Source organism: Rhineura floridana, chromosome 1, assembly GCF_030035675.1.
Source record: "Rhineura floridana isolate rRhiFlo1 chromosome 1, rRhiFlo1.hap2, whole genome shotgun sequence".
Lineage (NCBI taxonomy): Eukaryota > Metazoa > Chordata > Lepidosauria > Squamata > Rhineuridae > Rhineura > Rhineura floridana.
The window spans coordinates 21,905,426-21,917,971 of NC_084480.1; the positions used below are offsets into that span (position 1 = coordinate 21,905,426).

Sequence of the window (12,546 nt, forward strand, 5' to 3'; positions counted from 1 at the left end):
AGTTTTGAAACTTTTGCTTCCAGTTTCAATCAACTTCACCTTATTGGATCATCTGAACCCATTAAAGTGTGGTTAATCTTAAGAAAGAGAGCCGGCAGAGCTTGGAAAAGTTACTTTTTTGAACTACAACTCCCATCAGCCCCAGCCAGCATGGCCACTGGATTGGGCTGATGGGAGTTGTAGTTCAAAAAAGTAACTTTTCCAAGCTCGTAGTGATTAAAGTGTTGGACTACGACCTGGGAGACCAGGGTTCAAATCCCCACACAGCCACGAAGCTCACTGGGTGACCTTGGGCTAGTCACTGCCTCTCAGACTCAGAGGAAGGCAATGGTAAACCCCCTCTGAATACCTCTTACCATGAAAACCCTATTTATAGGGTTACCATAAAGTTGGGATCGACTTGAAGGCAGGTTATTTCCATTCAATCTTAACAATGGATCAGGAAGCTGGCTTGTTTAAACAAGAAATAGTTAAAATCACCCACAGCTTAGAGTCTACACAACTTGCTAAATGGTGGTTAACTGAAACCAGAAGCAAAAGCTTCTGAACTCCTCTTCACAATTGCACAAGAGGAGAGAAGAGGAGAGGCAGGAGCTCATAAGCTGCTTGCTACAATTCATACTCATCATGCTAAGCTATGGTTGGCAGCATCTGGATGAAACAGCAAGCTATGGTGTGCTGAAAGTCGGAAAAGGAAGCTTCTTAATCTTCACTCCTCACATACAAAGGCAAAAAGGGACAAGGAAGGGCACAACCTCTAGGCTCAATCTATCTGTTCCTGATCACCCAAACTATGGTTTAGAGCTGAGATAGCTAACCTGTGGCCCGCCAGATGTTGCTAGACTCCAATTCCCATCAGCCCAACCCAGTGTGGCCAATGTCAGGGATGATGGGAGTTGGGGTCCAACAACATCTGGAGGGCACCATGTTGGCTGCCTTTAGTTTAGAAGCTCTTCGTCTCAGTCGAGCCAATAGTTTATTCTGCTTTCCAGATAGAGTCTTTTATACACCATTAGAAACCAGGATCTTGGAATATAGTGTTGAATATTTAACCAAACTGCAGCTGGATGATAACACACCTGTTTTCTTAGCCACTTCTGTCCACACTATCATTTCCAAGCTACTCTTTCACATATTTGTTTCTCCTTATTGAGGGGACACCGGTATAAACAACAGCCAATAACTTTCACTATCACAACACCACTTCCCTTATACTGTGACTCATAGGGTGGTATTTAATACCAGTCCACTCAGAACAGACCCACTGAAGTTAATAGATATGACTAGCTTAGGTTAATTAAATTCAGTGAATCTACTCAGAAGAGGACTTAGTTGAATACAACTGTATATGCCTGACCACAGGTTATTATTGTAGATGTGGAGAAATATGTTGGTGAGAAGCACTTCTAAGCGACTGCATAATTAAGTCTTTTGCAACTGGTGTGGGGAAGCTTTTGCACTCCATTTGTTGCTGAACTACAAGTCCCATCATACCTGGCCATTGGCTGCACTTGGCTAGGGCTGATGGGAGATGTGGTCCAGCAACTTCTGGAGGGCCAAAGGTTCCCCACTCCTGTTTTGCAAGAATGCCCTTAGGAGTGGATCACTAAACCCTTATCCAGTGAAAAAGTGTGCATATTTTTAAAAAAGTGCAGAAGTTAGGTAGTAGAAGTTACAGTATGTTTCATTATTATTATTAGATTTATATCCTGCCCTTCCTCCCAGCAGGAGCCCAGGGCAGCATGGACATGTCTGTTTATGGACATGTCGGTGTGCAATGTTATGAATGATCAAACAATGTACATATTGGATATAGCCTGTTAACTTTCCAGTTAACTGGAAGACAAAAGAGTTAGCTTGTTTTTAAAAAATGGAATTTTTGTAGTTTCTCTGTTCCGTGCAGTAACAAAGAAACCTACACAAATTAACCCTTAGCACTCTTAAAGTTCAGATACTGGTTTTCCAGTGCAGATGAAGTCTAAGCCCCAGGAACAGAACATAGGTGGTATGTTTCTCTATAGCCAAAACAGCAATCAATGATTGAGAACATGTACTTCAAACATCCCATCTGAAAAAAGGAAAATGAGTGCCCATTCATAGTCTCAGGCTATGGTCTGAAGACACATAAGGCCAGCTCCTTGCTGAAGCTAAGTAGGATCAGGTCTGGTCAGTGACTGGATGGGAGGCTTCCTGGCCACCATATGTAAGCTGCCTTGGGTTTCATGAAAAGAAAGGCGGGGTATAAATGTAATAAAAAAATAAAATAACATTCAAAATTCGGGGGAGTCAAAATTCAGGGGAGTCTCACTTGATAAGCTGCTTTCACCTTCACATGCTATGTTCAGGCATTTAAAACAGGATTTAAGAGCACAAAAGATACTGTACTTGTGATGTGATGATATTTCATGTTATTGCTGGTTTTAACCTATAAAGCCTTACACGGCTTAGGACCACAATACCTGATGGAACGCCTCTCCTGACATGAACCCACCTGTACACTACGCTCAACATCCAAGGCCCTCCTCCAGGTGCCTACTCCGCGGGAAGCTCAGAGGCTAGCAACAAGGGAGAGGCCCTTCTCAGTGGTGGCCCCCAAATTATGGAATGATCTTTTTGATGAGGTGTGCCTGGCGCCAACACTCTTATATTTTCGGCACCAGGTCAAAACTTTCCTCTTCTCCCAGGCACTTTAGCATGCATTTTTAATTTTATTTTATTTTTAAATTAAATAGTGTTTTTAAATTGTTTTTTGTGTTTTAAAATTTGTATATTTGTTTTTAATGTTTTTAACTGCTGTAAACCACCCAGAGAGCTTTGGCTATGGGGCGGTATATAAATGTAATAAATAAATACTAAGGTTGTAATCTCAAGCATGCTTACTGTGCAAAACAGACCTGAAAACTCTTTTAGAGTCCAGAGATATACTACTTAATTACATACAAGTTTGTTATACCAAGCACAGAGACAACAGTGTTTTTTCTTTTTCTTTTAAACTGGCAATTTTTGATGCAATACATTTGCAAAATCTTAATTTACTTATATTAAAAGATTGTTGAGCTGCCTTTCATCGACTAGGTACCAGGGCAGTGGTGTGCAAAAGACCAAAATCCACAATACATGATCAGTATAAAAACATGAAATCCAATAATAGGTTGAAGTTAGTCAATTTTTTTAAAATAACTTAAACTATTTAAAGTGTCTCTTCCTCCACACACTTCCTACTTTTTTAATAAGTCAAGCTCATGCTTCTTCACCCATGGCAACGGAAAGAAGCAAAAGAACTCAGAAGTCTATTATGCTTTGCTGTTCGTCTTGTTTTTGCAACACTGCAAATCACTTGCACTTGTAATTTTACTCCCATCCGGTGGGGAGTTACCTTGTTTTGTAGCAGATGTGTGCTCCCCAGCTGCCTTAAAAGAATTTCAGATCTCACTACCACTGCTGGCAAAACCTTCCAGGTTGTTATTGAAGTCCAACCCTAAAAAAAACTTTGCTTTGAAGTTATATTAATTCCCTCCCCCCCCCCGATTCATTACAGAGACCACACAGCCATCTGTCAGGGATGTTGTACTTACATCTTTATTGAATATCCTGCATTGAGCAGGGGGCTGGACTAGATGACTTCAAAGGTACCTTCCAGTTCTATGATTCTATGTATGTTCAGAATATCAGTTTTCTAGCTCAATCTTATGCAAGTCCCACCGAATTCAGATTTCTCAGGGTTGCACACTTGCTCGCCACTGTATTGTGTGTGTATGAAGTGCTCCAAGTGTTGGGATCTCTCGTACATGTTATCTTCTACTATTTTGCTCCTCTTGCAGCAGAAGATATTATAGTATCCCAAACTGTTGTTCATTAAACAGGGACGCCAAAATGCCAGTGTCTCTGTAGTTACACAGGTAGTTCCTACTGCTGTTTTTCACACTGTTCCCCCCCTCTGAACATTAGGATGCAAATGCAAGATAGAATGAAGGCACAAAAGAAGCTATACATATCCAGTGTGCTGTGCACATTCTCAGATACATTTCACATCTGGGCAAATCTGCTGGCAGATACACCACCTAAAAATGTGTGATGTTTGCTCTTTAATCCCAAATGCAGGACTTAGAAAGGGTTCAAACCTGGCACAAGCTGTCTTCACATGGTCACGTCTCCGCTTATTAAGCCAAGATATGCACATGCTTTTGCCCATACATGCAGCCCCTTTGTCATGAGCTGGCATTAAACAGGAAAGTCTCTAATTAACCATTGCTTACTGTTGCTCGAAACTGGGAAACTATGGTCACCATTTTCAGAACAAGCCAGGATCGTAAACCTTGCTTTGAAGTTGATTTAAGATCCTGGCTGGTGACCACAGTTTGCCAGAGAAACCTGGAACTATGATTTAGTAGGGGCTTCCTAGCTTCATCATAGCTCATAGCAAATGCAGGAGTTAAGGGGTTCCTTGTGCAAGCAAAAGGGCATACATATCTCCGCTTAATAAAACATGATGTAATCATCCAAAGTGGCTTATGATATAGCCAACAGCTGGTCTATTTGGTATCCCACATACAGGCTCAAAAATAGCAAGATTAATTGGGTATACATGTGTGTTTCAAATGGTTCAAACAAGCAAACAAAAAGTCTCCGACTAGCTACAAACTAGACTTCCTTATCCTCTCCATTTCAGGAGCGCTGCAAACTGTACCAACCCCAATGTGTTTACCTTGACAAGCAATTATTCTGAAGGAATCTAAAGGAAGGGCCATCTTTACAAGCAGCTACCCTGGAGAGAAGCAAGTAGCCACATAGACAAGTGTGGTGAGAAGTTATATTTTTCCCACCCACTCCCTAAACTACACTGATGTTGTTTAATGGAAAATAACCTGATTACACTTCTGAAGAGCACTTTGTGTTTACATGCCATGTCTACCATGGAAAGATCTAAAGCTCTGGGTAAACAGTACACATATTTGAAGAAGGACACTCTGAATTCTGGACTAAAGAGTGGAATCTCCAGACTGACCACTCTCCTAGTGTCTGGTTAGGACCTGCTTAAATTCCTACTCTAGAAAATCACCTGTAGATGTTGTGACCTCAGTGATATCCAGCTATCGAAGGGGTAGTTTTTAATCTTCCACACCTAGACCACTAATTTCAACTACTGGATAAAAGCTAAAGTACGCAACAAGAACAGCACAAATGCTAATGTCCAAAAAATTGGTTGTTTAAAAGTCTATTAGCCTATGTACATCTACTGGGGAATAGATTCCTGAAATTTGATGGAGGGACACTATAGCTGGACTAGGGTTGCCAGGTTCAGGGTTTGAGACTGATCCTGTCTCTTTAGGAGAAGAGAAAGTCAGCCAAGTGCAGGTGTTCTTGCAATGCTGTAATGGGAAAAACCACAAGGTGGAATTCTCCCTTCCCCCTGTACAACTTTTAAAGATACAGAAGACCTCTTGGAGGCTGGGCCTGGCAGCCAAGAGGTCTTCTGTATCTTTAAAAGTTGTGCAGGGGAAAGGGAGAATTCCACCTTGTGGTTTTTCCCATTACAGTGTTGCAAGAACACCTGCACTTGGCTGACATTCTCTTCTCCTAAAGATACAGGATCAGGATCAGGCCCTGAGCCTCGCAACCCTAAGCTGGACCCTGAATGCTTTATTAATGGCCAAAGATATAGCTTTACAACACTGAAAGGACCAAATGGCTCCCCTAGTTGCTGGTTGGTCAGAGGACCCTTCCTCCCATGTAGGATAAGAAAGAGCTACTTTTACTCAGAAACATAAAGAACATAAATACTCTGTGATCTGGGACTCCCACTTGCAACTGTCCGAATGATCGGTATGTCATGTGGGTTCTGCCAGAGCCTATTCCCTCCCATCCCTTCCCTATGTACCCCCTTCTCCCCCTGGTTTATTTATTTATTTATATTCTCTCTCCCACTTTTTAAAACATACATTTGGTTTTCTTAATGGTATTATGAATTGACATATTTTGTTGCTGTTTTTTGTTTCTTTTATTGTTCATGCTTGTTACAGAAAAGCTTGGAAAACCAATAAACTATATTGGAGAATAGACACTATTAAGCACAGGAAGACTTACTTCCAAGTAAACATAAGAACATAAGAAGAGCCTGCTGGATCAGGCCAGTGGCCCATCTAGTCCAGCATCCTGTTCTCACAGTGGCCAACCAGGTGCCTGGGGGAAGCCCGCAAGCAGGACCCAAGTGCAAGAACACTCTCCCCTCCTGAGGCTTCCGGCAACTGGTTTTCAGAAGCATGCTGCCTCTGACTAGGGTGGCAGAGCACAGCCATCACATCTAGTAGCCATTGATAGCCCTGTCCTCCATGAATTTGTCTAATCTTCTTGTAAAGCCATCCATAAGAACATAAGAACATAAGAAGAGCCTGCTGGATCAGGCCAGTGGCCCATCTAGTCCAGCATCCTGTTCTCACAGTGGCCAACCAGGTGCCTGGGGGAAGCCCGCAAGCAGGACCTGAGTGCAAGAACACTCTCCCCTCCTGAGGCTTCCAGTAACTGGTTTTCAGAAGCATGCTGCCTCTGACTAGGGTGGCACAGCACAGCCATCACAGCTAGTAGCCATTGATAGCCCTGTCCTCCATGAATTTGTCTAATCTTTTAAAGCCATCCAAGCTGGTGGCCATTACTGCATCTTGTGGGAGCAAATTCCATCGTTTAACTATGCGCTGAGTAAAGAAGTACTTCCTTTTGTCTGTCCTGAATCTTCTAACATTCAGCTTCTTTGAATGTCCACGAGTTCTAGTATTATGAGAGAGGGAGAAGAACTTTTCTCTATCCACTTTCTCAATGCCATGCATAATTTTATACACTTCTATCATGTCTCCTCTGAGCCGCCTTTTCTCTAAACTAAAAAGCTCCAAATCCTGCAACCTTTCCTCATAAGGGAGTCGCTCCATCCCCTTGATCATTCTGGTTGCCCTCTTCTGAACCTTTTCCAACTCTATAATATCCTTTTTGAGATGAGGCAACCAGAACTGTACACAGTATTCCAAATGCGGCCGCACCATAGATTTATACAATGGCATAATGATATCGGCTGTTTTATTTTCAATACCTTTCCTAATTATCTTTCCTTTAATGTTTCAGACAAAAAAGACCCGTATGGTTAGCAGTACGATATCCAGCTAACACTGTTTTTTTTCCCAGTTGCCACACCCTGAATATTTATTTATAAAAGTATTTACATACCACCAATTTATAAAATGTAACATGGTAGTATACAATAATATATACAATAAAATATAAAACACAGTAAAAACCATCACTGAAATGACTGACTGACCAAAAAATTTGAACATAGGTCTGTCTGCCTTTTAAAAAAGATGTTCAAGAGACATGTGAAAATCAAATGCAAGGCTGCCTGTTGAATCTCTGACTGAAGAGCATTCCATAGCACAGTACTGGGGCCACTAAATGCCTGATTTCCAACGGAGGCCAGTCAGTCCGCTGTAACATGGGAGACAACTAGCAGAGCTACTCTGGATGATTGTGGAAAGCCTTCTGTAGAGTGGTTTGATCACTTGCTTCTCTTGAGTTTTTAGGAGGTCAGCAAAAACTTGCTTATTTCACCAAGCTTTGAATTTGCCCTGATGATTTATCTTCCTGCTGTTGGATGTTTTTATTTTTTTAACTGGCCCAATTTATGTCCTCTCCTTGGAGCTGTTTTAATTCATATTATTTAATGCTCTTTGTTTTTATTCATTTGAGATACATAAAAGTTTAAGTTAGAAGCAGCTTTGGGGAAACATTTGGGACAGAAAGGTGAGATAGGAACACTTAAATTACTTGATTTGTGTATTTATTTTAAAAAACTTTCATACTGTCTTTCCAGAGGTTACTACAGAAAACCTAACAATTTAAAACACATATGAAATAAATGTGTAAAATAGAAATAGCTAAAATCCAACATAATAGCAAAGTTAGCAAACCATGATTTAAAAAAAGTTTCTACCTTATGCCTAAAGGATGGCAGGACAGGTGCTCAGCTAACATCCCTGAGGAGGACATTCCAAAACAAGTTCTCACGAACTAAAAAAACTCTTTTCCTAAGAGCCACCCACCTAACCGCTCAAAGCCCCTGGAGCAGGGTCTCGATGACTGACTAAGGCAGGAGTAGATAATCCATGGTCCTCAAGATGCTGTTGGACTCCATCTCTCCTCAGCTCCAGCCATCATGGCCAATGGTCAGGGAAGAAGGGAGCTGTTGTCCAGCAACATCTGGAGGGCCACAGATAACCCATCCTTAGTTGGCTGGGGCTGATGGAATTTGTCCCAAACATCTGGAGTACACCAGGTAGGCAAAGGCTGGTTTACGTATTGAATATGCCCCACAGGATAAAAACAGAAATGGGCTTATTGATAACAAGTGCTCTCTCATTTGGCCATGAAGCTTAAAGAAACCCTGGAAATTCACTTATACATTCAGCAGCTAAATCAAGAGACCAAACAGCATATCCAGATCTTTGGAGTACTGCATTAGAAAGGAAAAAGTAAAGCCAGAATTCAAAAACATTGCAGGAGTGGGAGAGTAAGCAATTCTGTTGCTTGTTTCTCAGTACTTTGAGCAGTGGGGAGTTCAAGGGGCAGCACCATTTAATTTAATTTCCTTCAAGGGAGAAACACTGGAGACTCAGAGTGTGCAATATTTGCTTCATTTACAAATGGATAAGCAGAGGTAAAGTGGAAGGAAATAGGCCCAAGGCAGCCGATCACTGCTACCCAAGTCAAATTCCCAGAAAGACACTCTGAACCCCAAGTCCTTTGCCTTCAACTAACTCACAGCTCTCTCCCCGTCTACCTTTGTGTCTCCAAAGTCCAGATTCTCCTTTCTCTCTTCCTCCACCCTTAGTTGGAGATTTGCATGTGTCACCTTCTGCTAACTCTGATGGGTATCTCGTTCAAAAATAGAGATTCCCAACTGTCAGGAGACAGGTTCCTAACCATTTCCTCCATCAATGAAACACCAACACGCTAGCTCAGATTATTAACTAGCAATCCCTGTAATGAAAGGAATGCTCAGCCAGCATTCCTAATTATCATTCTGATCTGAATGAAGGAAAACATATCACTTTGAGAAGTTATGAACAAGGAAAGAAAAGCTGTACAAGACGTATCTCAGAAGATGTGGGCTGGAGGCACCGTTCCCAGCCCTGGAGAAACAAGCAGATTTATGAAGAGGCTGCAATAAATAGTAAATCACAAGATGGTCCAGAGTTTGTTTTCATCATCCATCCACACTCAGATTACACAGCCCAAAGACGCAAATCACAGAACTAAACTAAACGTTATAGGTGACACATACAGTCTGGCACGGAGAGAAAATACAGAGGCGCTTAACTTATTTATTTATTTATTATTTGATTTATATCCCGCCGTTCCTCCCAGCAGGAGCCCAGGGCGGCAAACAGAAGCCCTAAAAACACATAAAAAAGACCCTAAAATACACCAAGACAAAACAACTTTAAAAACATCTTTTTAAAAAAACTGAACCTGCACAACAGGAAGCAAAAAGGCTTGAACGCTGCCCACCTTTTCGGAGGCGAAGGGCTGGGGATGGAGAAGAGGAAAACGAAGCTGCCGCTTTAAGGCCAGGCATGCACTCCAGCCGCAGCCCAGCCCCTGATGCACCTCTTGCTTGGGAGCGCTGGGAACCACTAGGAGCGGAGTTGCGGAGCTGTCATGCGGATGAGGAGAACAAAGCGCGATCAGCCCTGCCAAGGGCTTTGCCCAGGTTGTCCCCACCCTCGCGCTTCGCCAATCAGACCTGCAAACCTTTTCCTCCCAACATCCCTCTCCAAAAAAATTTTTTTAAAGGGGGTGGATGTCTCCCCTTCCGCTTACCCTCGCAAATCTCCAGACAGAATCTCCACCAGGCAGGCAGGCAGACAGGCGGGCGGGCGGGCGGGCGGGCGGGCGGGCGGGCGTGCTCCGCTCAGCTCGCTTTCATGCTGCTCTCCTCCGCTCCTTCCCTCGCCTCTTCCCCCCCTCCCCTTTTCCAACAGGCTCGCGCCCAGAGAGTCAGCCGGGGGAGCTGACAAACAAGTTTCTCAAGTTTTCGCTCCTGTCCGCTTTCCTTATTTCCCTCCCCTCAGCGCGCACCCGCACAAGGTGGTGTCTTCCTCCGAAGGGGGAAAAGCAGGATGAAGGCGGAGAGATGAGTTAAGAACTGTCCAGTTTCGACATCCTGAGAGAAAAGGTAGAGGAGAAAAGGAGGAGGAGGAGGAAGGGAAAGCGCGACAGAGACACACCTCTCCTGCTCTCCCCCCCCCCTTTCCACAAGAGCTCTGACAAGCAGAAGCCCGTCCCCTTGCCGGAAGGCGCCCACGTGATCTGCAGGTAAAGGCTCGAGCTGCGGGGTGCTCCGCCGCTCCCGCCGCTGCTCCCGCCGCCCCATCACCGCCGCTAAGGGAGCGCCTCGCGGAGTTTGAACTAGAGCAGCTGTAACAGTAATAGCAGCAGCTGCTGGCGCTTGTTGTAAAGGCGCGCGCGCGCGCGCGCACACACACAATCTTGGCGCTGGAAGGGTAGGTGGGAACCGCACACCTGGCGAGGGAGTTTTCCCGAGGAACTCGCTCGCTGTGAGGAGACCTGGATTCGGTCTCTGGTGCTGTTAATTCACGATGATGCGCCACGCTCTTTCTGCCCCGGCAACTACTTCAAGTAGCTGCCTCAATCCACATACATCACTGCCGCCACATACCCCCCACTTTCCGGATCTTTACCTGAAGCAGGGGTGTAGTCGTGCGGGGTCTTAGGGTGTGTGTGTCTTAAACCTTTTCCTTTTTTGGGAGCAGGGTCCTTTTGTCTCCAGCAATCTATAAGCCAGCATGAAAGAGGAGTATTTTAGCCACTTGAAAGAGTCTTCTAACAAGCTTCCTTGCCCTTTCCTGCTGATTGGAGCCAAACAGAGTGAAAGGTGGTGGGTCAGCCACTAAGATGATGCTTCTCGGTGTTAACACTCCTTTTCCATGCTTGTTGGTCTCTAGGTATTAGCAAGGATCTCATTCTCAACCCCACAGCAAAAAAAAAAGCAGGGAGGGGGCATGGTTGTGATTAACATGAAGGGACCCTGCACTTCTGAATTTGCCACTAAGCTACTGATTTGGAGCCTGAAGCAGGCTGCAGGGGTGCCCCCTCTAAAATATTTCTGGCTCCCCCCATTTTTTTTTAACAAAAAATAAATTTATTACAGAAAAAAAATCATCCCCACACACCTTTTTTGGTGCCCCCCCAGTAGTGTAGTGGCAGATCCAGAAGTGCAGAGTCCCTTCACGATAGTCACAGCCACATCCCCTCCCATCTTTCTTTTCTCTCTCTCTCTCTATCTTTTGCTGCTGGGCTGAGAATGTGCCTTCTCCCACAACAGCAGGCACCCCTAGGAGCCAATCAGCATGAAAGGGGAGTGGGTTAGCCACTGAGAAGAGTCTTCTCAGTGGCAGACTCACCTTCTTTCACTCTGATTGGCTTCAATCAGCAGGAAAGGACAAGGAAGCATGCTGGAAGACTCTTCTCAGTGGGTAACACACTCCCCTTTCATGCTGATTGGCTCATAGGATGCTGGAGACATAGGGACCCAGCAAAAAAGTAAGGGGTCTAAGACCTCCCAAAACCCTAGATGACTACACCCCTGACCATCCCCTGAACTTTTAGGCTGGTTACAGGCCTGACCTGAAGGAAAACAGAATTCCTCTTTATTTTATTGTATTTAACAAATTTTTATACCTGCTTGATTGTAACAAAACCTTTACATGGTTTACCAGAAATATTAAAATGGTCAATAAAAACAGTTTGAAAGACTTCATGAATCAGGATCTGTTTCCATGAAGGAAGGGATATGATTGGTAACTACACATTTGCATTGAAATGAATTAAGACAGAAAAATATGAAGGAAGATAAAGGTGCTGAGGGAGGATGGAATAAATAAGAAATGGAGCGGGGATAACCTGTATATATTAAATATCAATTGTGTTCAGGCCTAAGAATAATACTGGGATAAGTCAATTTATAAATTTAATCAGAAGAAATTGCATGGTTAGAATATTTAATGACTTAGTAGTAAATAAGATGAGGTTAAGCAAAGAAATATGACAGTTGATTATTGAAATAGTCTGGGAAGAATGGAAAAGAATAAGAAACAAAAGAAAGAACAAAATTAGAAAACAAATGAATAAATGGTGATGAAACATAGTTGCCTATTGCTGTTCTATACAGAGAATCACAGAATAGTAGAGTTGGAAAGGACCTCTAAGGCTATCAGGGCCAATCCCTGCTCCATGCAGAAATCCAAGTTAAAGCATACCTAACCGGTGACTGTCCAGCTGCCTCTTTAATGCCTCTAGTGATAGAGAGCCCATCACCTCCTTAGGTAATTGGAATGAAACAGAATGAAAGCTGTTTCTGAACTTAAAAAAACAATTTGAAAGACAACTAAAATCAGCAATAAGCTAAAAGAGATTAAAACAAATCAACATTGACGTGTCTGGATAGGTTTGCCTAAATAGAAATGTTTTAAGAAGGCACCT

At 43.3% G+C, this 12,546-nt stretch overlaps 1 protein-coding gene across 4 annotated transcripts in view; it reads right to left on the reverse strand.

Moving 5' to 3' along the window:
* The window catches only part of ATP8B1 (ATPase phospholipid transporting 8B1), a 103,036-nt gene extending 92,787 nt beyond the window's left edge, over nucleotides 1–10,249 (reverse strand). For 2 of the 4 annotated variants that reach the window (XM_061615261.1, XM_061615289.1), the window contains exons 1-2: nucleotides 9,865–10,249; nucleotides 9,553–9,697 (exon numbers count right to left, since the gene is read on the reverse strand). The gene's annotated coding sequence lies outside the window, so the exon portion shown is untranslated. The remainder of the gene's footprint in view (nucleotides 1–9,552; nucleotides 9,698–9,864) is intronic. The other 2 variants (XM_061615272.1, XM_061615281.1) reach the window with 1 other exon arrangement.
* Nucleotides 10,250–12,546: the final 2,297 nt, after the last annotated feature.